General features: G+C 43.8%; 1 protein-coding gene across 7 annotated transcripts in view; it reads left to right on the top strand.

Annotated features, from left to right (window-relative positions):
- Positions 1–25,152, top strand: part of TMEM108 (transmembrane protein 108) — a 254,374-nt gene that overhangs the window by 120,624 nt on the left and 108,598 nt on the right. The window contains exon 3 of one of the 7 annotated variants that reach the window (XM_065665576.1): positions 13,698–13,805. The exons of the other annotated variants lie outside the window; for them this stretch is intronic. The gene's annotated coding sequence lies outside the window, so the exon portion shown is untranslated. The remainder of the gene's footprint in view (positions 1–13,697; positions 13,806–25,152) is intronic. 7 annotated transcript variants of the gene reach the window in all.

Below are 25,152 nucleotides of genomic sequence, written 5' to 3'. Positions count from 1 at the left end.
CTACAACCAAAACAGTTCAGTTACTGGTTGAAGGTTTCCTATGCGAGAGCACGCTAATGCCAGTATGAGTAGACTTGTGGTGGCAACACTGCAGTCATGATGCTGGCAATCTGCGGATACCTGGGTATCACTGAGCTACTTCTGAATGTTCTACAGCAGAAAGCAATGTAAAATAAGTTTCCTGTCATGAGGCTTAAATTGGCTCAAGACTGCCTCACCTCCATTGGACAGTATCAAGGGGAAGGGCCTGCAAAGGGAGAAAGATTGAAAATCACTAGACCACACAATTGTGCCTGTATGTTTATAACAAGGAGCTAATCTAACCCCAAATAAAAGCTCTCAGGGTGGCTTATTTTAACAGCTGGCTTCATGTATATACGGGAAAAGAAAATGCTTGTCTTCTGGTTTCTTCAGATGAAAAACATTTAAGCATTGGATGCTGACTTGTGGGGCAAAAAAACCATCCCTCATGAGAGCTCTCTTACATGACTGATCTGTTTTGAACTGTTATAGCAAACAGACAGAATGCTTTTGTGGGCACCTATCAGCTAGCAAGGCTTTTAAATCAGTTATTTAGATATTAAACACCACCTTGGCACAACTGTTACCTTCTAGCAATGACTTTCTAAGTAGATTGCACTTCAGAGAGAAATGGAAGTGTCTGCTGTTAGTGTGATTCATGCTTCAAGTGTTGTATAACTTCAGTAATAATATTTGCATACTCAATTCTAATTCTTTGCAAGTGAATCATTTTAGCCTTTTTTAAGTTACTTTTGCTTATGTGATACGTGACATGGTTAACATAGACCAAATGTTAATGGATGGAGCTAGTTGCTACAGAACAGATGCTCTCTCAAGCAGACTCTATGCAACTGAGATGGGTTTCATACATAAATTTATGTTTGGATGTTAAATGCTTTCTTTCATCTAGAGCTGGAGGTGATCACATGTATAAATGTAGACTATTAAGTGAATGTTTGGTTCTAAACTGTAAGACAAGAAGCTACTAATAGGCTATATTTCTTGGGAGATAGCAGGGTGCTGGATAATCTGTTGGTTTACCTTAGTCTCAATGCATTTGAGAGACCTGTAGTCATTTTTTAGCACATGCATATTCTAGGGTAGTTGTTTTAATTGGCTTATTTTAAATCATGTTTGAGTCTGAATGAAGAGTACTTGTGAGCTGTGGCTTTTCTCGAGGTCCTTTTAAAGAAGCAGGTTGCTATAATGCTGAGGGAGGGTAGACCTATAGACTCTGTATTTAGCATGTATGAAGAACTTGGAGTAACAGAAGGATTTACATGAGCCGGCAGTGTGCGCTAACAGCCCAGAAAGCCAACTGTATCCTGCGCCGCATCAAAAGGAGCGTGACCAGCAGGGCGAAGGAGGTGATCCTGCCCTCTACTCTGCTCTTGTGAGACCTCACCTGGAGCATTGTGTGCAGTTCTGGTGTCCTCAACATAAAATGGACATGGAACTGCTGGAACAAGTGCAGAGGAGGCCATGAGGATGATCAGGGGACTGGAGCACCTCCCGTATGAAGACAGGCTGAGGAAGTTGGGGCTGTTCAGCCTGGAGAAGAGAAGGCTGCGTGGGGACCTAATAGCAGCCTTCCAGTACCTGAAGGGGGCCTATAGGGATGCTGGGGAGGGACTCTTCGTCAGGGACTGTAGTGACAGGACAAGGGGTAACGGGTTCAAACCTAAACAGGGGAAGTTTAGTTTGGCTATAAAGAGGAAATTCTTTCCTGTTAGGGTGATGAGACACTGGAATGGGTTGCCCAGGGAGGTTGTGAGTGCTCCATCCCTGGCGGTGTTCAAGGCCAGGTTGGACGAAGCCTTGGGTGGGATGGTTTAGTGTGAGGTGTCCCTGCCCATGGCAGGGGGGTTGGAACTGGATGATCTTGAGGTCCTTTCCAACCCTAACTATTCTATGATTCTATGATTCTATGATTTTTGCATGTTACCCTATGTCTTCATTCAGCTGCCTTCTGCTAGAGAAAGAGCCTGTGATGGGAAAGGGGACTCAGATCTCTTTGTTAATTGTTCATGTGTTTATGTCGTATTGCTCAATCAAGATCTTTTCCTTAGCCCTAGTCAGCATGAGGAGAGTATTGTCCTCAGCTTGTCTGCAACATATGAGGGTGCTGAGGCACTGGCACGGATTGTCCAAAGACGTGGTAAATGCTCCATCCCTGGCAGTATTCAAGGCCAGGCTGGGCAGAGCCTTGGGTGACACGGTCTAGTGTGAGGTGTCCCTGCCCGTGGCAGGGGGTTGGAACTGGATGATCTTAAGGTCCTTTCCAACCCAAGCCATTCTATGATTCTATGTCGTCCTTTTGCATGCTGTCTTCTAATGCCAACAGATAGCACCGCTCTGAGGATGTTAGGTGGCAGAGGATTCCCAACATATCCTCATAAAATAAAATCTTCAACTTCAGAGTGTCACTGACAACTCCCTGGTGGGAAAGGAGCACTCTAGAAAGAACTGTTCTAGAAGTGCTTTCTATGCTTGTGTCACCAACCAAGTACAAAGTCATGGAATCATGAACTGTGGTTAGAAGGGATATCTGGAGGTCACCTAGCTTAGCCTCCAGCTCAAAGGGGGCTACTGCCATCAGTAGAGCAGGTTAACTGCGGCTCTTCCTTGGTGAGTCTCGGAAACCTCTGAAGGTGGAGATTCTGCTGCTTCTCTGAGCAAAGTAGCCCTCTTTAATCAGAAGGTGGAATTAGTCTCTTGAATGGTAAGGCCTACTTTGTAAATCAGAACACTTTCTGGGTGTGCTGAAGGAAATGTCAAAGTGGAAATTCCATGCTTTAATCACTTTAAAACACAGGAGAGGAATCTGAAAATCAATTATACAGACACGACAGCAGGCCCACGTAGCTCTTCTGAAAAGAGCAGCATTTCTTTTCCTCGTTTTGCTGATCGTGTCATGAGGAATCTGAAGCAGCAATCTGAACAAACTGGAGCTTAGGCAATGTTTTATCAGCACAACAGTTATGGATTTGTGGTTAACAGTGTATCGACCGCGTATTTTAGCGCAGTTGGCAGTTTTCTCCTTTAATCTGTTTGTAATCCCTTTTGGCAGGCTTATAAAATAGGCTTTCTTAAAATATGTAAACTGCAGAGGGGATCGTGTGTTATGTTATACCAAGGTGAGCATCTCGTGGTTAATATGATGCCCTTCATGTTAAGACTATGAAAACAGTTTGGTAAATAAAGTAGTTATTACATTAAAGATAAAGAAAGGGCAAGAACAGAGTCAAGAGTAGGTCAAGTTCGCCTGAGCCAGGTACCATAGTAATTGGTTTGAAAATATATGAATAAGTTGGAACAAACCCAACAAAACCTGTACTGGGGCATGGATGTAGTCAATGGGATTGCTTTCACGAGTAATTCCCGATTTCTGCTAGGAATAAGGCCAACTACACTGAAATAACAGTGACGGAGACCTTTTGAGATAATACTGTTGGCTTTGCTGTGTGTAGGAAGTCATCAAGATTCTTTCAAACTAATTTCCACTGGGAATCGTGTGTGCCTTTTCCAAGCCAATTTATCTGTGTCTTAAAGCAATTGCTCGTTCTTGAAATTAAGTTGTAACTGTTTGATGATGGAATACGCATAGAAATGTGCAATGTTAATTACATCAATACGCAAGATGTGCCCAAGGCGCGCGTGTACCTGAGGTCAGGTCTTGCTTTGTGCACCACTTCCCTGGTGAGCCATGCAGGCCTGCTTATCCAGAGATGCATGCCTTTCTGTAGTAGAATTTGCAGGTTGCTGCAAGCACGAAGCAGTTCAAAATGTGTTCTCACATTTTCACAGAGGCGAGCTCCTGCCCTTCCAGGACGGGTTGGTAATACAGTTACTGTGTAGAAGTGGATAAAAGACAAATGAAGTGCTGTCACGTTTGCGACGGGTGTTATGGAGGAATAAAACATTTCCAGGGCTTTCATTTGTGCTGCGTGGTGTGAAACGGATGAGGAATGGCTTCTTTGTTCAGTCAAGACTTTTGTTATGAGGCAGATAGGTCACCAAGGTTGGCTTAGAGTGAAATCAGGAGGAGAATATTGCTGGATCCTCATTGCTAGCCAAAAGCAGGACTAAGTGAACAGTAGTTCATTCCCAACAGAGAAACACATACTGGCACAGAACACACAACTTTGTTTTATGAGAACCTATGTAGAGGACTTTGTTCTCACTGTGAATTGGCATCATACTTAATTGTATGTACAGTCATAAATATTTAAGGTCTGTATTGGTGTCATTATTGGCTGTATTGGTGTCATTAGCTGAGGCCCTCCCTTGCAATCCATGCCAGCTGTGTAGTACCTGCATCCCTTTATTACTTGAAAAGTAATGATCGAGAAGTCTGTTTCTTTCCAGCTCTCTCTCCCCCCCCTCTAATGGGTTAAACATTTTCTGTCTTAAGAGATGAATCAATACAAATGGCTGAAACTCCTTCAAATGTACCTCATGGTTTTTTCAGTTAAAGGGTTTTTTTTGATGATAACACTGAAGTTCTATCATGTAGTTAAGAATCCTAAACCTTCCCCTAAGGCAGGTAGGTAAGATTCCCTTCACTTACAACTAGTTAAACTGCAGCAAAGAGGTAAAGTAGTTGGTCAAAAGCAACACAGCATCATTGACAGAACAGAGGCTGAGACTTACAAGTTTAGAGTGTTCACTGGAGTGCATTTTTGAGTGACTGAGCTGCTGTATCCTGACATCATAATATGCACACGTCCTTTGCATGTAGTCACACAGGTGAATGAGAACAGTGTATTCTGTGTTTGTTGCCTGTTTTCTCATGCCAGTCACATTGTTGTTCATTTAACCAGCCCCAATTGCTGATGTTTTTGTTAGCCCCTTGTGTATTTTGGCAGGTTTTCTGAGTTCTGTGTCACTGATACACTGAGACTGTCATAAATTGCTAACAAAGGGGCAAGAGTCAACCTCAATAAATCCCTTCTTGAGGTCTTTTCTTCACCAGATGCAGATCTCTGTGCACCGTGTACCAAAGCCTAATGGTTTGCATGGTACCATAAATCAAACCTGTGATGGAATGAGTGATGAAATTCTCTGAAGGGTTGAAATAGTAATCTAATTTGCCTGGTAGGGCTCCTCTTAAATATGTTTGTTTATCCCATTCCAGACTATCTCAATTGATCATTGTTCACTGCTTTGTTTCCTTTTCTCTTTTGCTACTAACTTTTAGTTAGGTTGTTTGTTCGTTCTCTGAAAACAAGGCAAATAATAGTTTGTGCATAAAGAGCAGTGTGGAGCATTCCCTCTCTGTTCAGAAAAAGATGGGAAGAAATCTAAAGGACTGAGTGTTCAAAACTTACAAAGGACGAATACTGTGCATATATGTAAGCACATAAATCACGTGCAGATATAAGTAAAGTCACAAGCCCATGCATGCTTCCCTGCAGCCAGTCCAGCTGCTCTGCATTCATTGTGTTCACAGTTGTTCATGAACATACCGATTTGTCCCTGTGTGAGCAGCAGGTAGAAGGAGGTGATCTGCTTCTCTGCTCTGCTCTTGAGACCCCACTTGCAGCACTGTGTGCAGCTCTGGTGTCCTCAACATAAGGCCATGGAGCTGTTGGAGCAAGTCCAGAGGAGGCCACGAGGATGCTCAGGGGCTGGAGCACCTCCTGTATGGAGACAGGCTGAGAACACTGGGGCTGTTCAGCCTGGAGAAGAGAAGCTGCGTGGAGACCTCAGAGCAGCTTCCAGTGTCTGAAGGGGGCTGCAAGGATGCTGGAGAGGGACTCTGCATCAGGGACTGTAGCGATGGGACAAGGGGTGATGGGTTCAGACTGAAACAGGGGAAGTTCAGGTTGGATCTAAGGCAGAAGCTCTTCCCTGTGAGGGTGCTGATGCCCTGGTGCAGGGTGCCCAGAGAAGCTGTAGCTGCCCCATCCCTGGCAGTGTTCAAGGCCAGGCTGGACAGAGCCTTGGGTGACATGGTCTAGTGTGAGGTGTCCCTCCCCATGGCAGGGGGTTGGAACTGAATGGTCTTAAGGTCCTTTCCAGCCCAAACCATTCTGGGATTCTGTATACATCAAGACTTAGGGGTGTTTTCTCTTGTATCAGAGGTGGGGAAAAAAAAATGGTGTGAGATGAGATTGACATTGCATGGTAGATCCATAAAGAAAGAGACGCTTGTTCTATGTGTTGAATGCTGGCAAAATTAAAGGTGCTCCTAGCCTGTAGGATTTCCAGACTCTCTGAGCTGGAGCTGCAAGGATTAAGTCACTACAGTGCTCTGATGGGAGAAGGAGAGAGGCAGACACCCAAGACACTGATAAACGCATTAGAAGGCCTTCTTCTAGAGCTATTCATGTTGCATGGAGTTTGATATATGGAACGCATCGAGCTGTATGTTCTGTTGGAGACCAGCTCAAAGACTTCATGTTTAGGAGAAGACTGTTTAAAAGTAGTGTATTGTCCGCAAGGACAGGTACCTTGAAGCTTTGATATAATGCATTATGTCTGGCCAGTGAAGACAAAATAATTAGAGAGACATGATCCATGATGTAACTTTGCTTCCTGCATTAAAGATTGGGCATGGAGCATTGCTGTTGGTCCAGACAGCTCGTGACTGACATTGGTTGAACTCTGCTGTCTAGCCAAGCCGTGCATGGCATGGCAGAAGGTGAAGCTTTCTGTCTCCCACCTCTTCAGGACTGCTTACGTTTTACAGGATAAATCTTACAGGGATGTAAGTGAAGTTCTACCTCTCCCCTCTGATTACATGGTCAAAGTCACAGCTTAATCATCTCCTAGCTGTGTGATGTGAAAGTGATTCAACACTACAAATTAAAACATTCATCCTTTGCTGTACCTCTTGTGACATCTGCTGCCCATCTGACACTGTATTCCTTGCCTTGTACAGTGGAATTCCGATCACATACACACACACACATACTAAATCACTTTTCACTAAGCCATCTCTGGAGTGGGAAATAGAGACTTTAAAGCTCATGTCAGGGTTTCGTAAGAGTGAATCCATTGGAAATGGTGAGAGGACATCTGCAGGCTGGCACAGTGTCGTTTCTCAGTAAAGGATTAACACTTGGTCATGATCTTCCAAGATTATTTCAGGGTTTTTTCAGCCTGTGCCCGATTTTTGCACCCCCTCTGCCCTTGATATCACCCTTGTTTGTCTGCTCAGTCCTGCCTCTGAGGTAAGTCTGCCATCTATTGAATCCCCAGTACTATCTTCTGCAATAGCTTTCCATCCAAGTCCTGAGCAGTGCCAGTCCTGCTTTGTTTGGGAGACCTGACAAGATTGGAGCCCTCTCTGTCATGCCCACAGGCTAAATCACCTTCCAAGCAGTCACCAGAGTGTCAGAAGGCAGCAGCTGAGCAAGAGCTTGTACCTTGCTGCATTGATTCCTTTTACGCTGCAGATGTATCTTTCCAGAGTTGGGTTGTCAGATGCATTTTTCCAGGGCTTGTCAACTTGAGTAGGACGCAGCTGCCTTCTATCAGAGAGAATTTCAGGCACTTGACGATGATAGAAAGAAAGAAATGGGAAGAACTTTCAGAAAACACCAAACTGGAACATGATTGAGAAGGAAAAAGAAAACCTTCCATTCAGCTAATTGATTCCTTGCAGCAGTTTTCTTTCTGCTTTCATTTCTATGCAAGAATACTATCTCGTGTAATAAGATTCATCCCCTGCACAGTAGTAGCAGAAGCTTTTAAAAGCACTGGCAGTATGCAATTTCCAGCTGCCTCCTCCCTAGACACCACTTCACCTTAATAGTTTGATAAGGGGAAATCCCATAGGCACAACACTTGCCATTTATTCTTTTCTGTTTCAAGGTGTGTTTTGTGATTAAAAGCCTGCTCCAGTGCCCATGAAGGTCCTCTGTTGAATGGACTTTAAATAGGACTCCCTCCTTCCAAGAAGAAAAACTACCGCGACCCAAGCTTATTTGAACCCATGTGGCTCAGTGATCATTCCTAGGATGCCAGCACAGTGGAGCTGTAGCATTTTACCTATGCAGAGTTGAAAGGCCTTGAGCACCATGGCTGAAGCATTTGATTTTAGCTTGTGGGGGACTTCTACAAAGACAAGAAGAGCATGTGCAGATGGAGAGGCAGCTGAGCAGGATCACTACTAACCTAGCACCTTTTCAGGCATTCCCTCTCCACGCACTGAGCAAGTGTATCTGTCTAGAAGCCCTCGTGTCTTTTGGGCTTTTTCACTGTAAGGCTTTCCTTCTTTGGCAGTTTTCCTTGGGATATATCTTGTCTATAATAATTTTCAATGGTATCATCTCTTTCAACCAAGTTCCTAAATATCACATGCTGCAGAATGAAGCTAAGCATTGATGATATCTAAGTTTAAATTGTGGATCCCCGGAATATAAAGGGTTCTCATTTTATGTTGCCCATAATGAAAAATGCATGCAGCTAAGCCAAATGATAAGGTAAATCGCAGCCCCAGTTCTCCCTCTTTGCTCTCCCAGGAACTGATGTAAGTTATTGTGAGCACTGAATCCCAAAGTGTGGGGTATTTCTCTTCAGTGATAAAGAAGCAAAGCTGCTTATGCTTGCAGATCTTTACCTTTGGATTTAGAAACGATAATGCTTTCCTATTCAGGCACCATAAATGAGATAAGGCATCAGCATCAGAAGGTAACAGAAAAAGGAAGGAACAAAGGTTAATCTTACACTAGCTTGGCATTGCCTGGATATTAGGAATCCACTGTCCCCTGCTTGCTTTCTACAGCATGAAGAGCGGAGGCCTCATCTTGTTCTGCACGAGGTAGTCAGTTGTGGCACTTACCCTGAAGCTGTATGAGCAGTGAACTCCTAATAGAGCTTGAAATGCTCAGCCATTGTAATGTGCCATATAAAAGATGGAAATGTCTTCATTTGTGCTGATATGTTGAATGTGCACAGAAATGAGAACAAAAGGGTTTGAAGTGGATGAAGCAAACGATATGTTTTGCCACAAATAGCGTCAGCACATATAGGGTGACTATGTTGCTCAAGAGGGTGTGTTGAAGCACATGGCTGTTCGTGTGTGGGTATGTATACTCCTGTGTTCTTTCTGTTGCTGTTCTTGTCACTCCTGCACAGTGGTCCCAGATGAGGCTTTTCAGTACTTGTGCAATAGCCTTGATCTGAGCTGCATCTCTTGAGCATAGGACTGATAGGAAATGGCATCAAAACTGAGACATGCTTTTCTTCCTTGCAAAATCTCCCTATTTCTCTGTTTACCAGTCATCCTTGGGGCTTCTCATGCAGACATCAATAAACTTGCTCCCAGTTGGCAGGGACCAAGAGAATGATGATGGACCAAGAGTTCGTTGTGTGCTGCGGATGGCAGCATCTGCATCTTGTCCATGGCTTGATTGCAACATCTAAGCGAGATCTGATTTTCCCAGCCACATTGGGAAAAATGTGGGAAGTAGTTAGGTATTTACAAAAATAAATCTCTGTGCTCTGTATGTAAAGTATTAGCCAGGAAAAACAACTTAACTAGATACTGTATGTGTTTTATTGCCCCTGGAGCATCATTCGTTTATGCTGGACGAAGAGTTTGCATAACTTTAATAGGACTTTGTATTAGTTTGTGACAAATAACAAAATACCAATATATTCATCATTCCAAACCATTTCAGCTGTCTGCTTTGCAAATGATTGATAGAATGCTTTGATTCGGACTTGCACATTTTAGCCCTTACCACAACCACCAAGTCTGAGGCAGAGCATTCTTACCAGTTTCTCATCAGGGATAAGTAATCGGCCAATTAAATCACAGGCTATGATATCTCATAGAGTGGAGTTAAATCAGTAATATCTAGCTCTGAACAATTTGATTCTTAATGTAAGATTAATTAAGCTCTGGCCTTTGCAGTTGCCTTTGTATGGAGTCTTCTGTTTTGAATAATGAAAAACCTGAGTTTGTCAGTCAGATGGGGGTTTAGATCTCTCTCTTTTGTCACAGATATGTTGCCAGGCTGGGCTCCGCCTCTACGTGTGTTACTGAGAAGGAGTTAATCAGCTTGGTTGTTAAAATCATGCCTGCCTCCTTTATGGCTGAATCCTGACATCTGGAGAGCAGGAAGAGTTTTGTCAGTACAAGGCCTGCATGACTTGATTTTGAAGCTTTCGGTTTACCTTCCCCCAGTAGCTTTGGTTTCTTAGGGTAGTAGTTAAATATTAGTATTCCAGTGGTGTCTAGAGGGTTTGAGCTGTACCAATGCCCCATTGTATTGTAGTTGCTGTATAAACCCATAGTGGGGAGAAGTCCCAATTCTGCAGAGACTGTGATATCAAAGGCAAGATGATGGGCAGCAAAAAGGAAATGGTATCTCTCTCTTTCAGATGGGGTGTCCCTATTCACAGGGGGTAACAGAACAGTAGTGCTGTTTTCAGTAGTGTAGAGAAATAAAGCAGTTGGCCAAATGTCCTAAAGAAGATCCCTGTCAGAGTAGGGAGCGAGTGGAGGTTTTTTGAGTCCCAGAGCACTACTCAGTTAAACTAATCCTTCTCCTTTGTGATTCCTAAACAGAATTCAAGCACACCTTTGGTAGGCTGGAAGCTGAGTAACGTTCTTTTGGTAGATGAGAAAAAGCTATGCTGAGTGGGTAAGGGGCAAAATGTCAACAGGGATCATAAACGTAAGATTTTCTTTTGTCCTTGTTAATAGCTTATAGATATCTTAGCAATGCCACTAAAAATGTAAGAGTTGCTTCTATTTGGACATCGAGCACCCCCTCATACTTGGAATAGCTCTTTAGCACTCAAGGTTAGCCTGGCTGCTTGGACTAGTAGGAACGAAGCAGGTGAAGTGTGTATTGGAGTGCAGAGTAACCAAAGTTGTGTATTGGTACTTATGCTCCTGGGTCATGTTTGTGCATTCCTATGCTGGCAGTGGCTGTTCCTTAACTCAGGAATGAACGTTCTTAGGAAAGTCCCTCCCTGAAATAGGCACCAAACTCAAATGCTGATGTTTAAATTGAGCTCATGCCCAGGTATTTTTCCACAGAGAGGCAGGGACTCCAGCAGGGGAGGTACGAAAGCACAGTGAAGTCTCTAAGTTCCCTTAAAAATAGGATCATAAAATCATTTAGGCTGGAAAAGACCTTTAAGATGATTGAATCCAATGATAAATAAAATCCCTTTATGATTTTGAAGAAGCCTCTCTGCTGATAAAACATGGCTTATCTATTCCTCACCCATCCTCTGGGCGCAAGTCAGACAGCTCATTGGCAGAAACAGTGGTAGGATCATGAAAAGCCCTGCCTTGGGTTACATTCTCCACTGAATCCGTGGAGCTGAACCCGGCTTCCAGTAGTGAGGAATTTGGTGTGATGTCCTTTGGCAGATGCAGGGGAGGATGAGGAGGGCAGTAATGCTACTCCTGTGCTACAGGAGAGATTTCCTGATGGCAAAACCAAATGTCAGCTTTGGTTGTGGTAGGGCCCTTCCCAGCCCGGCATGCAGAAATGAGCCATTGAGTGGTTCTTTTTGGCTCTCTGTGACCTTTTCATGTGCCTCATACGTTCAGGAAGGAACAGACTTGGCCTTTAACACCACATTGGAAGAGGTTGATTGCTTTTTGGGAGGGAAAGTGCCCAGACACCATCAGGGGATAAGTAGTAAGCAGCTGGTGAGAGGTATTTAGAAGAGAGATGCATTTAGACATTAAGTTTTAGCTGTTGCACTGATGGTCTTCAGCCTGATTGCCTTAACGGAGCAGTCTTGGCAGCACAGAGGAGTAGGAACACCTACATCTGTTGCTTTCCCCAGCCCTGGCTTGGACACAGTGTCATTTGAGGTGCTTGGACATCTGCTGCCTGATATTGCTCTTGTGAGCACTTGCACTCATTTTCAAATGGTTGCATACGGAATAAATGCAAAATTCCAGGTGTGAGGAAGCAGAAGCTGCAGGTGAACACCTTTGCTTCTGCAGTGAGCAGTGAGCTGACTTGATTCCAAAGAGCTGTAGCGAAATGGGTCTCATCTGTGATGCACACTCAGCTTATGTAGGCTCTGAAAGTAAGATGTGGAAAGCACCTGCATTTAGTCTGGAGAGAGTTGACTCTGGGATTTATCAGGGCTTCTGTTAACTGCTGGTGCCAAACAACGCCCAGGGAGGCGCTGGGAGCTGTGTCACTGCCTAGAGATATTGGTGTTATTAATTTCATGCTCTTCAGATTGTTTAATTTGGAAATTCAGATGTAATCAAATGTCAAACTCGCGGTCCAGATTCCTAAATGAAACATGAATGGCTTGGGAGCTTTTCCAGAACTGCTGGTTGTCGCATCAACCCCACAGTCACTTCTATTAGTTGTAGAAGCAACCATTTTGCAACCAGCTAATTTGGCCTTTGCTACAGGAGCTGGAATAGCTGCATCGAGGCATTCCGAGCCCATTTTCTATGAGAACCTGTGTTTTCTAATAGCATCATCAAAGTCATTTTGATGGAGGCTGAGCAGGAGTGGTAGAAAAACCAACAAAAGGAAGGGTAATTCCCATTCTGATGATGGCATTCATTTGGGCTCCCGATCTTGGTAGCTGTCTGCTTAATGACTCTTGTCTCCTTGATCCTCCCCAGGGTATTCACATTTGTCTACTTTGATAAGAAATGAGTCATGCAGCTTGGGCATCATTGTTGCAGAAAAGCATCTACAGAGATCTGAATGTGAACACTAGAATTTGTTTTCCTGGTTAAAGTCATGCTGTGGGACTCCATTCTGCAAACACTGTGCTGCCTAAAGTTGCTTTGTAACAGCTTTGTGGGAAAGAGGAAGATGAGACAGACTGTAAATCTGGATGGTTGGTTGTTAACAGATGAAGCCCTGGAGCACCTTTATTTGATCCATAGTGGAATTTCTGGTGTAGTATTGAACGCGTCTGTACGCTACAGCACTGCAGTCTGGTTCCTTGGTACCAGCAGGGCTTGCACGAGTTGTGTGCTGCTGAAAGGCTTGTCCCTCTTCTGCATGGGAATGCTTCACAACTGAAATGCAGGTCATCCGGTTTCTCTCCACTTCTGCCCACCCTGGCACTTTGTGACGGCACTGAGGAGGGGCTGTGAGTCAGCAGCTATTCAGGATCAGAGTATAAATGCCGTGTGTTTCCCCTCATCCCCTGAAGAGCTGAGGTCTTTCGAACAAGGGCTTTGCATGAGCCCATTTCATTATGTAGATGCGTGTGTTATCAGAAGAATTTTCTGGACAGTATGGGTTCTGATTATTTGCAAATCAAGAACAACTGAAACAAATTAATTTCATCATTTTTTAAGCTAATTTAGAGCCTAATTTAATCTTTAATAAAGAGCATAAAAATGAAATGGGCATTGAATTCAGTCCCTTAAAAATAACAGTTGACATCGTGCTAAGTCCCAAAGGCTTACAGAAACACACTGTGCTCCTCCTCCCTTCCCAGGATCACAAACAATGCAAAACACCTTGGTCCGTAAATAGACTTAAGAAATGCCAGCAGTATTTAGATTTTTATTGTATTTGTGCCTAGTTATTCCCTGGGGTTTAGCTTCTTTATTAGATACTATTCAACAGATAAATCAACTTCCCTTAATGAAACCAGCTGGGTGTAGTTCACTTACTCTGTTCTTGGAGTTACTGGGTGAGAGGCGGTTACAGTTAGGATGTGTTCATGCAGGATGGATTTTGGACTGACCCATGTACTCTTTACAGTGAGAATACCAAGACTCTCATCTGCCACATCTATTCAGAGACTGTCAGCAGTACCAAAAACATGCATTCTGGTTTGAGCAAGAAGTGAATCTTCAATACTTCAGAGAGGTACTCGGGATGCTTTGTTGTAGCAGTTGGGTATTGATGGGACTCTTGGACTTGTCTGATCTGTTGCAGCAGGATGTGACTGAAATCTCTTCAGTCTAGGCCAGTGAAGGTCTGTGTGTTTGTGTGTAAAATATGACTTCTCTGGGTTCAGCTGAGCTGCTGAACAGTTTCAGAAGCCAGCAGGCAGCTCCTATTTACCTTCTCCTTGGTCGCTTTGTCATTTCTGACCTGTTACTTTAACCTTGTTTTAGCCTGGTTTCCACCCAAATGTGACTCTGGCTGGTCGCTGGTACCTGCAGTATGTGGAGCAGAAAGGAAGGGAAAGGAGGAGGGAGAAAGGGAGAGGAACAGGAGCTGGCCCTGTGGTCAGAAACAGATGGTAAAGGGGTATGTTTGGGGAATAATATCTTACTTCTGAGGATATCTTATACCTTTGTTATTCTGGTTTTATGGGTTAAGAGTCTGCAGTTAATATTGCTTAGCTCAGTAACAGCTAAAACATGTTCCTCCTAGTGCTGTAGAAAGTTGTGTCCCAACAAGTGTGAAGCCAAGTGTCGGAAAAGCCGAGTGACATACCGAGTCCTGAGCAAGACTTTCCTGTTTTCCTGAAGGGCAATGAAATCTGAAAACCAGAGCAGAAAGCTGCTTAGGGTTTGTATTTCTTACATTAACGGAGCCTGCTCAAAGGCATTATGGGTATGCTGTGAAGTGCATGTTCAGAAGGGGTAATTTAATATTGCTGTTGTAATCTACTGGGCTTTTTCCCAAAACAAGAGCAGCTGGCGTATTTCAGTACAGCTGCCCAGATGACTAGGAGGAGACTAAGCCTTTAAGTACAAGATCATAGAATCAACTAGGTTGAAAAAACCCTTTAAGATCATCAAATCCAACCGTTCCAAGACGGAGCATCCTGAGCCAGTGTTAGACCTTATGGCTGAAGCCACAGCCAATCTTAAAGAAATGTAGAGGGTCTCAGATAGATCACCTGTATGTACCTGCTAAAGGCTTTCTGTCTTGCCTACTTGCGTATTCAGTTGATTGAAATGATACATATATACGTTTTAAGAGGATTAACCTTTTCCATGAGTGGAAGGATGCCTGTGAGTCTGGTCTCCTAACACATTGACACCACCTGGCAGCCAGTTCTTTTCCTCTGTGTTTGCATCTCAGCAACATGATTTTTACTAGGTGCCACACTGGGTGGGTAGGATCTTCAGATACTGTAGCTAAACCCCTTGTCTCCTTTTTGACTTTTCCTGTTTGCAAGGCTGGTTGCCATCAGCGGTTGTGAATGATTAACGTTCTTGCTGGTTTTGCTTGCCATCAGATTGCCAAGCTGGGAGATGACACGCAATCCTCATATAAAAGTAGAAGGGAAAAGGTTCTTTGTGGGTTTTTTTTTTCTTTCCTTGTTGTAAAATAGGTAGAAAGCTGAATGGAGATGAATGGCATCATGAGTACCAAGAAGGGTTGTGTTTTGAGAGTATTTCATTAAGCCACCCTCTATGAATGAGTGGATTTCTGTTTTACTCAGAACATTTGGAATAATGATCTTTCACTTGAATATTTTGGGGTTTTAGGGAGCTCCTTCAACTCCATTTGGCTCTAAGGGGAATTGAGAGGGCTCAACTTATTAGAGGAAGAGTGCTCTAAAATTATTCCTTTATGCACAAGACTCGCAATTTGGGATCTGGCTGTCAGTGGTGTTGTATTCAGTAAAATGAGCTGGAATAATAGCCAGAACAGAGTGATAAAATTTATTCTACTAGTTCTCATACATATGTTGAAGACTGGCATGGAAAGCTGTATTTTGCCAGTGTCAGATGGTCTGCCTGCAAACCGAAGGAGAGAATTCACTGGCGTGATGCTTGGGTATTGCAGACAGTACCTGGCTGTGAAGGCCAGTCACTCTGTCTCAGCTCCATAAAGTTGTAAGATGTGGATCAGTTTTGTTATTCAGATACTGTAAGACCTAGCTTGTGGTCATTGATGCTGTATGATCAGTTGGCTCCTATCTCCACCCAGGAAGTCTTGAAGCAGCTTGCCGTCTTGGTAGGACAGTGTTACTGGGCTGTTCTGGGTTAGAAGTTAGCATGGCCTCATGCTAACTGTGTAAAGCAATCGTAGCTCCAGCAAATCCTTCTGGTAGCCAGATACTGCTGGGAAATTTCTTCTTTTCCTTTGGGAAGAAGATGTTTGGCAAAACAGGGCCACGAAAATTGGATATAAGGGCTCTTAAAGGCACCAGAACAATGTGAATAGCTTTACTGGCTCAGAAAACTGTTTGTAACTCCCATCCTAAAAGCATCATGCATCAAAAGTGACAATTGAAAACAGCCATCCAGTTGGACTGTTTCTTTGGAGTACACACTCAGTACTCTCCCAAGCGTGTCTGCCTCTGGTTGGCATGATGTGGCATGAGAGATCTGTAAGGGGGCCTATAAGGATGCTGGGGAGGGACTCTTCATCAGAGACTGTAGTGACAGGACAAGGGGTGATGGGTTCAGACTGAAACAGGAGAAGTTTAGACTGGATATAAGGAAGAAATTCTTTACTGTGAGGATGCTGAGGTACTGGAATGGGTTGCCCAGGGAAGTTGTGAATGCTCCATTCCTGTCGATGTTCAAGGCCAGGTTGGACAGAGCCTTGGGTGGTATGGCCTAGTGTGAGGTGTCCCTGCCCATGGCAGGGGCGTTGGAACTGGATGATCTTAAGGTCCTTTCCAACCCAAACCATTCTGGGATTTTATGATTCAAAGCAAGCAAAAGTGCATTCTTTCAGATATTACAGTCTGCTTGAGAGAGCAAGAACTCAGTGGTTGCAGGCACATCAGCTGTAGTTGGAATATCAATGATCATCAGGAAACACTTAAAAATGAGCATGGAATTCCGCTTTAATGAGGTTATTGTGGAAAGCAATGTCCTGTGAGGGCCCAGTTTTAGACATTGCTACTCGTAAACCCTGTAGATGACAACAAATGTTACAGGGAAGCCTTTTGCATGGAAAAAGTGGACTTTGTTTTTTGCAATGCAAAGACACAAAGCAGGCAACGGGCTAGTGAGTTGATCCCCTTCAGCACCTTGGTTCAGGCAATGTTGCTGTTACATCAGTGTAACTAAATTGTCACTTACTTCACTCAGTATTTTCCTAAGTGAAGATATTCCTGCTAACTTCTTTGGGAAGGAGTTTTACCTTTGAGAGCTTTGAAGTGGAAGTCGGTAAACCAGCAAGCATTTTGATATGTGGAGGTCAAGGATAACTATTACATGGAGTTGCTGGCAAGAGAAAATCCAGGCATTTAGTAGTGGATTCGTGCCACAGCAAGTTATGATCAGGCAGTTAAATATCTGGGTTGCTTGCATCATGCATGTTGCACTACTGTGCTATTAACCATTCCTCTTAGTGTAATGGGTTTAAGACTTTGTATTTAATTGCATCCCGAGGCCTAGTCTTGTCCTTGTGTTAGTTAGCAAGGAGACCAAGAGCTGCAGGACAGGGCATACTGCTTTAGCGTAAGAAATCCAAAGACTCTTAAAGTAGCTCTTTCTGTTATTTGTTCTTACGTATTCTGCTTTGCATCCTTTGAACACGACTGGGATTTATCCCCCCTAACCCCTCCCAGTAGTAGTGTACATTGTGCGCACCATCTATGTCCCTTGGCTATGGCTGAAAAATGAAGGAGAAACCAGTTGTAGCTGTTCCTTTGCCAGCGGCAGCACTCGCTGCATGCTGCCGTCACTGCTTGGCAGGCTCTGCAGCTCCCTGCTCAACAGCTGCTACAATTACCTTCATTTATTTATGGTTATGGGCTTGCATAAGGAGTAAACTCGGGGAAAATTCCCATTTGCATGGTACACCTGGAAGCGTTAGCCAGTGCACAGACTCCGCCACCTTCCCTCTGTTGATGCAGAAGCTGAAATACCACCCGTTCCAGCCCTGCTATAAACATCTTTCTTGGCCATGCTTCTGTCATCACTTCACATCTGGGTGTTCAGTGATCAGCCCCAGTGAAAAAGCAAGCCAGCTGGCGCAGGGTACATCTGCACTAGCGTTTTAGTTTGGTTTAGCAATCTGGTTTTGATGTGAATCCCTCCAGTTGTCTGCATGTCTTATGCTTTCATTCACAGCAGTCTTGGTGCTTATGAACTGGGGTGCTTTTGGATGAAGTGAAGCAGGAGGTGCACCCAATGTATCCAAAATCTAGTTCTTATTCAACCTGTGGGAGACTAAAGTAAAACTGGTCCCAAGTAAGCCACCCTGAATTGGTGTGTTTGCTGGGTTCTTAGCACTACTGTTTGTCATACTAAACTATCCCTGCTGGGCTACACTACTTGCTCAGTAGATGTAGACTGGGACTACCAAGCTGCATAGAGCAACTTCAGCTGGCGCTTTCATGTATCTCTACTCCTGGATGGAGGACACCATATTCAAAACCTGCCTTGGTAGAGATGGTGGTGGTGGTAGCTTCAGCAGCCCCATAAGTATATTCATACCTGGGGAGGGCGAGGTCCCTTTCTCAGACACCAGAAGCTAGCCAGGGAGGAATGCCTCCTTTGTCCTGCAGTAACTGTGGCCCTTTGAAGGTGAGTGGTCCATATGAACTCCATGATTCATTTTCCTTCCTCAGTGTTGTGAAGAGATGCCACTGCCAGGACTCTGGATCTGTTAAGGGGTGGAAGAGCAGTTATGTTTGCTTCATTTCACGTGCTGTTAACTATGGAGAATCATAGAATGGTTTGGGTTAGAAAGGACCTTAAGATCATCCAGCTTCAACCCCATGCCGCAGGCAAGGACACCTCACACTAGACGAGGTTGCTCCGAGCCCCATCCAGCCTGGCTTTGAGCGCTGCCAGGGATGGGGCAGCCACAGCTTCTCTGGACACCCTGTGCCAGCGCCTCAGCACCCTCACAGGGAAGAGCTTCTGCCTTAGATCTAACCTGAACTTCCCCTGTTTCAGTTTGAACCCATCACCCCTTGTCCTGTCGCTACAGTCCCTGATGAAGAGCCCCTCTCCAGCATCCTTGTAGCCCCCATCAGACACTGGAAGCTGCTCTGAGGTCTCCACGCAGCTTCTCTTCTCCAGGCTGAACAGCCCCAATGTTCTCAGCCTGTCTCCGTACAGGAGGTGCTCCAGCCCCTGAGCATCCTCGTGGCCTCCTCTGGACTTGCTCCAACAGCTCCATGGCCTTCTGATGTTGAGGACACCAGAGCTGCACACAGTGCTGCAAGTGGGGTCTCAGGAGAGCAGAGGGGCAGGATCACCTCCCTTGACCTGCTGCTCATGTTCCTTTTGAACTGCTGAAGACAGTGCAAGCTACAGATACTTCCTGAGTAGCAGTGTTTATTGCTGCCACTATCTGAATGAAATAGGAGAAATGATTGCAGTTACACAGTTGATAAATGATCAACAGAAAACCCACAGGGAAGATGCCCCACAGCAGCTGAACAAAAAGCTGGAGTTGCAGTTCATCCCACCGGCTGTGTGGTGAGCAGTGTATTCCACCCTTGCCAGGATGACGGGGTGGTCTTCTTTTCTTTCATGCCCTACAAGAAAACTGTCTCTCTGGCAGCGACACAATACCAGCGTTGTCAGTATTGTTACCATAAACTGAAAATACACTGTATTGCTAGAAAACCACCAAATTAAATGTTGCAAACAACCATGGTGCCGTTTGTTGGACAGATAGTGCTTGGTTTTCCCAAGAACCATCCAGCATGCAGAATTAGAAATGAGGAAATACATTGCATGGTTATTAATTCTCTAATACTTGAAACTACTTGGCAATGAACATGTAGATCAAAGGTTTACTTGAGGAGATTGAGCTTTCCAGACAGGAGTTACCAGGAGCAGTCTGGAGCAATGTAACAGAATGCTGTTGGATAAAACCTGCACTTGATTACATTTCCATTAGTTTTAAAATCCCCTTTGTGTTCAGTGTAGACATTTTGGTGGCTCTTGGATTGCAGGTTGAATGTAACGTGTTGACACTCTATCTCTTTCCCAAAATCAGCAGGGACTAGCTTTCCATTTTAAGAAATACCCTTTGAATTCCAGTAGCCATCGTGTAAGGAGAAAGCAAAGATATTAGCTGATTTCTGACTATTACCTTAGATGATGAAAGAAAGAAATGGGCTTCAATAATCTTTGCTTTATTGAAACCATACCCAAAAGGAGTACTTCAGAGAGCTCAGATATTCGAGACCTTGATTGCTATACGTCACATGAGTGATAATGTTGCATTGCTTGTTGTGATACACATTTAATGATCTGGTTCATCTTTAAAGCCCGAGCCTATCTTACCTACATTTGCCATTGATTTCATTGGAGACAGAAATAGTATTTCATGCCCCCAAATTACATAAATCAAAAATCTGACCTTCCTAAAGTCAATGACAATTATACCAGAGATTTTGAAAGTGACAAAACTTGGCCTCGGGCTTCTTGGGTTACATATGTGAGCTTTGGAAGATGAATTGGAACTCCAGCTCAGTGCCATGAAAAGGAGAATAAAACATTAAGGGTCATTTGCCTCTCGGTGGCTTTTTAGCATTTAATGTACTCAGCAGTTTGATAGTATCAGATCTTCTGTGGTGGTATGCTAGTGTGTATTACCGTTTAGTGTTATTGAAAAGGATCCATGAAGCAAAACTGATTTTTTCATTGCAAACCCATCATATTTCATTAGAAGTAAATGTGTTCCCCTTTGTGCAGTGTTGTTATTGAAGAGCCTGAATTTCATCTTGTGAAGCTCTCAGTTGAAGCAAATTAAAATCCCCACAAATCCTACGTTAGTAAGAACAGAAACTGATATAATGCTTTCTTTGTGTTTCCTTGATGTGTAACGTGCCTTTCTTTCTGTAATTAGCACAAGTATAAAAAGTAGCACATATTAAGGCAGTAAACAGTGCTGTTCATAGAGCTTTGACTTTGCTCACTGGGAGGGGAGTGCCAAGTACTAGCCTAGTTAAATGCGCAAGCCAAGGAGTAGATCATCAGAACAGAGAAGCAGGTTTTAGGAGATGCTAATGCTACCTGTGTTAACAGCCCTCCATGTGATACAGAAAAGCTTCGGTTCTTTTACCGTTGCTGGTTTTGCCTTTTGGTGCTCACTTGCAAAGCTCCAGTGAAGGAAAAGGTCACCAAAGGATTGAATTCTTAATGTGTTGGGTTCTTTCCTTCTTTGTAAATAAAAAACAGTGGGTTAGATTCTTCCTCCCTTTACCACCCCCCCCACACACACCTCTTTTTATCTCCTTCCATCTTCACAGCTACCACTTTCAACCACTTTTGGGTCTGCTTGTTCTATCTTTAATAGGTATACACCATATTGGGGTGGATTTCCAGCATGTATAAAAATCATTGTGGCTCCACTGATGTCAGCAGGCATACATTGACTTTGACCAAACCAGGACCTGGTATTTTACTTTTACAGTGTCTGTTCTCCCAAAAAGATGCCTGAACCTTGACTTAAGACTTACAAAGATGCATTTAAACTCTGCTAGGTCTCAAGTGGTGCTTTCAAAACAGTGTGAGTAAATAACAATTAACAGAAAGTGTAATATGCCATAACAGAGATGCAACTGTATCCTCTATGGCTAATTAGCAGTTGAAAGTCAGATTTTTACATTTAATTTGGGTGTGAATAGAGCAAGTCTTTGTAATTGAAGGTTGTCAGAAGAGGAGATTTTTTAACAGCTAGCTTTTAATTTATAAGCTGATTTGTGTGTTAACTGGTTCATGGCCATCACAGTTCCGGGTGCCCCTAAGCCTGTGGGCACCCAGCACGCTGCCCTGTTTTAGCTGCAAGCCTGGAGGTACCATCACACTGGAGGCTGTTGTCTTAGCAATGAAGTGCTGGGGGAGATGTACAATAAAGAGCTGTGTATAGCAATTTGGACACTTAGAGTGCATCACAGCCCCCTGAACATACCCGAGGCATGTGGTGAAGCACCTTGGGAAAGGCTGAATGATTTGTACCTACCCAAACTGCGCACCAGTGGTGCATTAATCCATGCCTTGTATTGGGTTCATTGATGCTGAAGTATCAAACTCTTATGAAGAGGCGAATATGTAACATTAAAAATGAGGGGGGTTATAAGTAGTAGGATAGCTTGCACCTGAGGCATCGTGTGTCAGAGCAGAAAGGGAGCCTTCTGGCTGGCAATAGGAGGTGTATGGAACTTTTCAGTTCTTGCTGTGATCAGTTGGTGTGATCTGCTTTCCACTCCCTTCTGTTGGGCTGAAGGTGTCAGGGAATGATTTATATTAGAACTTCTAAAAACCAAATCAAAAGAGGTCTAAATCTGCTGGTTTTTTCTGCCCCATTTTAACCTTAAATTCAACGGACCATGGTACCATTCAGTGTAATAGTAGCATGTTAGTAGCAGCTCTGATACATGGAAAACACTGAGAGAAAAGCCTCAGATGGTGCCATTGATGAAGTGCTACTTGCCAGAGCCCTGGCTATGTTCTCCTGAATTTTGGACATGTTTACTCAGTTTTCATCCATACGTCTTTGTTCGTGTAGTGCCACAGTTTGAGTCCATTTACTTGATGGCAGAGCCGTCACAACATGATGTTGTGCTCGGACAACTGATGTTGCGGTGCCATTAACATCATTTTGTCGCTGCATGTGAAGTTTTGCATAGTTTTTCTGTTGGTTCAGAGCTTTGGGATTTGACCTCTTAGGTATAAGTTAGAGCAAGCCTGGGGATTCAAAATGCAACAAGCTTTGTCACAAAATACTTTTGCATTGGTTAATGCTATATCCATGCTCTTGTGAAGATGGAGAGATGTGGGAACACAGTGCGAGCTCCTCTCTGCAATGTCTCCACTTGTGGGGAGTAGGGTTTGCAGATCTGGGGAGAGGGTGGTGCTCATGCTGTATGGAGGACAAGGACATGGGCTCTTCCTGGCCGCTGTAGAGCACTTGGGTGGGAGGGGAAGGTACTTTGGGCTTCAGTCGGACTCTTACTCTATGAAGAGGTAGAAGAAAGCCTTTGTTTTCTCTTTATTTTCTCCTCCTCCATCTTTCTCTGCATCCCCCATGTAACAGTTGTGAAAAATCTTCGCTTATAAACGCTCTTTAAATACATGTCTGTATATTTAGGTGCACACAGGACTGTACGTGGGTGCTTCTTGGATTGTCCCAGGGATGTGCAAGTGGTCAGTAGGTGGAGAGCACTAACACCTAGCAAATGGCCCCATTAACTTCCCCCTGTTAGTCCAAACAATGCCAGCCCTGCTAGTTATTTCTGGAATGTGTTAGAGCAGAGCCATGTTCAGCACGCCAGCTTTGTTGCTAAGGAATAGTGGCAACCAGAGGGAAAAAAAAAGCTGATTTGTAAGCTCTTCCAAAACAATGTCTGGAGGGATTTTCCTCCGGAAAAGGGAAATCTAAAGGGGCCAACAAGAAATCTGGAGAGAGACTTGTGACAAGGGTGTATAGGGGGAATGGCTTTAACCTGCCAGAAGGGAGACTTGCATGAATCTTTCTATCTCTTATCAGAATTGCGGTGTATTCACGTTCAGGTATCACAGCTTGGCTGGGGGGAACATTTGTAAACACAGACAAATGTGTCTCCTCTGAGCACTGGGGGCCTTTTCATTTCAGGAAAGCAATTTGTCCACTTCAAATGGTTCTTTACATCATGTGAATTCAATACTCAGGGGTGGCTCTGGCTCGGCAGCCCCAGGTACATGGAGCTTCTGTTTTGCCAAACAGCTTTTACTTAGGAAAGGGAAAGAGATGTTGTCTTTTCTAATGGGTAGTGGGTGAATCAGCACCTGGTCAACAAAGAAGGAAGCCTAAGGAATAGGCAGCACAGAATTCTTCATGTCTGCAGCCATCCGTATGAGCAGAGAGACTCTGCAGCATCCTTTAAGAACCCAGCACAGTCAGTCCCAGTGATGATTGTCCAGGGAGGACATGGGTTTGCTGTTGTTGCTAGTGAACTGCGGTATCCCTTTAGTGCCAGCAATAGGTTTGGTGCCTAAAGCCCTATTGCTGTAGCTGCTGTAGGTGGTCTGTGATGGTCATTCTACATTAGTTTCTGTTTAATACCTTGTCTGAGATGGAGCTTGCAACAGATTTCTGGAAAGAACAAGGAAGAAAACATTCAAGTAAAGAAGAAAATTGCAAGGGAGAAAAAGAGATCTGTATTTGTATCCAGTCAGCTGCAAACATCATCTCTAAACAAACCATTGGCTTAAAGCATCTCCAGAAGCCAGGTACAACCTATGCCTACAATAGAAGGGTGATGGGTACTGTGAACTGCAGTTGTCAATACCTTTTTCTCTGTGTGCTCATGGGAATGGTCAGAAAACTGGATAACTGTGATATTAATACCTAGAGACAGTCACATGAATTGTCACTCAACATTACCTCCTTGTTTTGCCTTCAGAGATGTGCAGCAAAACCGATCTGCTTTGTTCAGTATGAAATCTTACAAACTTTGGTCGAGAAACTGTTTCCTACTTCCCTGTAGCTAAAATATCTTTTTTTTTAATACCACTAAAATTAAAAAAATATACCAGAATATAGATTGTGTCCTTTTTCTTGGGTATTACTGTCAGATGAAATCCATAAAGACGGTTAAAAACTGGCTGCTCCTCTTGACCCTTTCATTTGTAAGGGAAGAAATGTGCCAGGCTCAGCAAACAGATGTCCACGTCATAACAGCTATCATCACAGTTGGCTTGAAATGTTGTCTGTCTTGTAAATGCATTGAAGAACTGAAGAGATGTGGAGTTTTACCCCTCTTGTCTCTCTGAGAGAGACCTGAGACAAGTAACAAAGCTTTGTTGTTTGCATGTGAAGGGGTTTGAAATGCTGTGCTTTCTGTCCAATGTCCTTTAGGAATATCACGTTATTAAAACAGGCATATAAACAAAAAGATGTAGGCAATGTTGTTGTGCAATTGTAACTTTACTCACAGCTTGCTCAGCCTGGAAGGGGGTTGCGTTATGGATTTAGCGCAAAGGAAGTGGGAGAAGGAGTTCAGTTTTATCCCCAGCCCTGGCACAAGCACGGGATCACTGTGAAGGAGTGAACCCATCAGAACAGGGGGCTGATCTAAATGCTTTTGGAGTTTGCTCTTGCATATTTGGGGAGCTTTGTGCAAATTCTGTCACTGACTCCCATAAGTCAGGCTCACTGGGATCTAGCTGTATATCTTTCACATTCAAAGACTGTACAGTTTCCTGAATCCTGGCTTTCCATCCTTTCTCGGGATAGCAACTCTGCGAGCCAAGAGTAAATTTACAGACAAAATAAGGTGTTTAAACCAATACTTAATTGAGTAAGAACATTGCTATGGGTGGTATAATTTACCTGCCACCAGCAT

This window comes from Lathamus discolor, chromosome 2, assembly GCF_037157495.1.
Source record: "Lathamus discolor isolate bLatDis1 chromosome 2, bLatDis1.hap1, whole genome shotgun sequence".
Classification (NCBI taxonomy): domain Eukaryota; kingdom Metazoa; phylum Chordata; class Aves; order Psittaciformes; family Psittacidae; genus Lathamus; species Lathamus discolor.
Note: the sequence above shows the minus strand (reverse complement) of the source record. Positions and strands in the feature narration are given on the sequence as shown.